We start from the raw sequence: 4,341 nt of genomic DNA on the forward strand, positions 1-4,341 counted from the left end.
TTTGTGACAGTCCAACTTTGTTCGATATATATTTTGTGACAGTCCAACTATGTTCATTATATATTTTGTGACTATCCAACTTTGTTCGTTATATGTTTTGTGACAGTCCTCTTTTGTTCGTTGTATATTTTGTGATAGTCCACTTTTGTTCGTTATATATTTTGTGGGAATCCTATTTTGTTCGTTATATATTTTGGGACAGTCCACTTTTGTTCGTTATATATTTTGTGATAGTCCAGTTTTGTTTGTTATATATTTTGTGACAGTCCTGTTTTCTTCGTTATATATTTTGTGATAGTCCACTTTTGTTTGTTATATGTTTTATGACAGTCCAACTTTGTTCGTTATATATTTTGACAATCCAGTTTTGTTTGTTATATATTTTGTGAGAATCGTATTTTGTTAGTAATATATTTTGTGGCACACCACTGTTATTCGTTAAATATTATCTCACAGTCCACTTTTTTGTTCGTTATATATTTTGTGACTTCCACTTTTGGTCGTGATATATTTTCTGAAAATATTACTTTGTTTGTCATATATTTTGTGATTTCCAACTTTGTTCTTTTTATATTTTGTGACAGTCCACTTTTGTAGTTATATATTATGTGACAGTCCAACTTTGTTCGTTATATATTTTGTAACAGTTTAACTTTGTTCTTTATATATTTTGTAACAGTCCAACTTTGTTCGTTATATATTTTGTGACAGTCCACATTTATTCGTTATATATTTTGTGACAGTCCACTTTTCTTCGTTATATATTTTGTGACAATCCACATTTCTTCGTTACATATTTTGTGACAGTCCACTTTTCTTCGTTATTTTTTTTGTAACAATCCACTTTTGTTTCTTATATATTTTGTGATAAATCTACTTTGTTCGTTATGTATTTTGTGACAGTCCACTTTTTCTGGTTATATATTTTGTGACAGTTTAACTTTGTTTGTTATATATTTTGTAACAGTCCAACTTTGTTCGTTATATATTTTGTGACAGTCCACTTTTGTTCGTTATATATTTTGTGACAGTCCACTTTTCTTCGTTATATATTTCGTGACAATCCACTTTTGTTCGTTACATATTTTGTGACAATCCACTTTTGTTCGTTATATATTTTGTGACAGTCCAACTTTGTTCGTTATATATTTTGTGACAATCCACTTTTGTTCGTTATATATTTTGTGATACTCCACTTATGTTCGTTATATATTTTGTGACAGTCCGTTATATTTTTGTGACAGTCCATTTTTTATTCGTTATATATTTTGTGACAGTCCAATTTTGTTCGTTATATATTTTGTGACAATCTTACTTTGTTCGTTATATATTTTGTGACAATCCTACTTTGTTCGTTATATATTTTGTGACAAAAGAAACTTTTTTTCGTTATATATTTTGTGACAGTCCAACTTTGTTCGTTATATATTTTGTGACAAACCAACTTTGTTCGTTATATATTTTGTGACAGTATTCTTTTTTTGTTCGTTATATATTTTGTGACAGTCCAACTTTGTTCGTTATATATTTTGTGACAATCCACTTTTGTTCGTGGTATCTTTTGTGACTATCCAACTTTGTTCGTTATATATTTTGTGACAGTCCACTTTTGTTCGTTATATATTTTGTGACAGTCCAACTTTGTTCGTTATATATTTTGTGACAATCCAACTTTGTTCGTTATATATTTTGTGACAGTCCACTTTTGTTTGTTATATATTTTGTGACAGTCCACTTTTTGTTCGTTATATATTTTGTGACAGTCCAAATTTGTTTGTTATATATTTTGTGACAGTCCACTTTTGTTCGTTATATATTTTGTGACAATCCAACTTTGTTCGTTATATATTTTGTGACAGTCCACTTTTGTTCGTTATATATTTTGTGACAATCCAACTTTGTTCGTTATATATTTTGTGACAGTCCACTTTTGTTCGTTATATATTTTGTGACAGTCCACTTTTGTTCGTTATATATTTTGTGACAGTCCAACTTTGTTCGTTATATATTTTGTGACAGTCCACTTTTGTTCGTTATATATTTTGTGACAATCCACTTTTTTTCGTTATATATTTTGTGACAATCCAACTTTGTTCGTTATATATTTTGTGACAATCCAACTTTGTTCGTTATATATTTTGTGACAGTCCATTTTTGCTCGTTATATATTTTGTGACAGTCCACTTTTGTTTCGTTATATATTTTGTGACAGTCCAACTTTGTTCGTTATATATTTTGTGACAGTCCAACTTTGTTCGTTATATATTTTGTGACAATCCAACTTTGTTCGTTATATATTTTGTGACAGTCCACTTTTGTTCGTTATATATTTTGTGACAGTCCACTTTTGTTCGTTATATATTTTGTGACAATCCATTTTTTGTTCGTTATATATTTTGTGACAGTCCACTTTTGTTCGTTATATATTTTGTGACAGTCCACTTTTGTTTGTTATATATTTTGTGACAGTCCACTTTTCTTCGTTATATATTTTGTGACAGTCCACTTTTGTTCGTTATATATTTTGTGACAGTCCAACTTTGTTCGTTATATATTTTGACAATCCAACTTTGTTCGTTATATATTTTGTGACAATCCACTTTTGTTCGTTATATATTTTGTGACAGTCCACTTTTATTCGTTATATATTTTGTGACAGTCCACTTTTCTTCGTTATATATTTTGTGACAGTCCACTTTTGTTCGTTATATATTTTCTGAAAATATTACTTTGTTTGTCATATATTTTGTGATTTCCAACTTTGTTCGTTATATATTTTGTGACAGTCCACTTTTGTTCGTTATATATTTTGTGACAGTCCAACTTTGTTCGTTATATATTTTGTGACAGTTTAACTTTGTTCGTTATATATTTTGTGACAGTCCACTTTGTTCGTTATATATTTTGTAACAGTCCACTTTTGTTCGTTATATGTTTTGTGACAGTCCACTTTTGTTCGTTAAATATTTTGTGACAATCCACTTTTGTTCGTTATATATTTTGTGACAGTCCACTTTTGTTCGTTATATATTTTGTGACAGTCCACTTTTGTTCGTTATATATTTTGTGACAGTCCACTTTTGTTCGTTATATATTTTGTGACAGTCCACTTTTCTTCGTTATATATTTTGTGACAGTCCACTTTTGTTTGTTATATATTTTGTGACAGTCCAACTTTGTTCGTTATATATTTTGTGACAGTCCACTTTTGTTCGTTATATATTTTGTGACAGTCCACTTTTGTTCGTTATATATTTTGTGACAGTCCACTTTGTTCGTTATATATTTTGTGACAGTCCACTTTTTTGTTCGTTATATATTTTGTGACAGTCTAACTTTGTTCGTTATATATTTTGTGACAGTCCAACTTTGTTCGTTATATATTTTGTGACAATCCACTTTTTTTGTTCGTTATATATTTTGTGACAGTCCACTTTTGTTCGTTATATATTTTGTGACAGTCCATTTTGTTCGTTATATATTTTGTGACAGTCCACTTTTGTTCGTTATATATTTTGTGACAGTCCACTTTTGTTCGTTATATATTTTGTGACAATCCACTTTTGTTCGTTATATATTTTGTGACAATCCACTTTTGTTCGTTATATATTTTGTGACAGTCCACTTTTGTAGTTATATATTTTGTGACAGTCCAACTTTGTTCGTTATATATTTTGTAACAGTCCAACTTTGTTCGTTATATATTTTGTGACAGTCCACTTTTGTTCGTTATATATTTTGTGACAGTCCACTTTGTTCGTTATATATTTTGTGACAATCCACTTTTGTTCGTTATATATTTTGTGACAATCCAACTTTGTTCGTTATATATTTTGTGACAGTTCACTTTTGTTCGTTATATATTTTCCAACTTTTGTTCGTTATATATTTTGTGACAGTCCACTTTTGTTCGTTATATATTTTGTGACAGTCCAACTTTTGTTCGTTATATATTTTGTGACAGTCCACTTTGTTCGTTATATATTTTGTGACAGTCCACTTTTGTTCGTTATATATTTTGTGACAGTCCACTTTTGTTCGTTATATATTTTGTGACAGTCCACTTTTTTTCGTTATATATTTTGTGACAGTCCAACTTTGTTCGTTATATATTTTGTGACAGTCCACTTTTGTTCGTTATATATTTTGTGACAGTCCACTTTTGTTCGTTATATATTTTGTGACAGTCCACTTTGTTCGTTATATATTTTGTGACAGTCCACTTTTGTTCGTTATATATTTTGTGACAGTCCACTTTTGTTCGTTATATATTTTGTGACAGTCCACTTTTGTTCGTTATATATTTTGTGACAGTCCACTTTTGTTCGTTATATATTTTGT

Source organism: Tachypleus tridentatus, chromosome 8 (assembly GCF_004210375.1).
Source record: "Tachypleus tridentatus isolate NWPU-2018 chromosome 8, ASM421037v1, whole genome shotgun sequence".
Taxonomy (NCBI): Eukaryota; Metazoa; Arthropoda; class Merostomata; order Xiphosura; family Limulidae; genus Tachypleus; species Tachypleus tridentatus.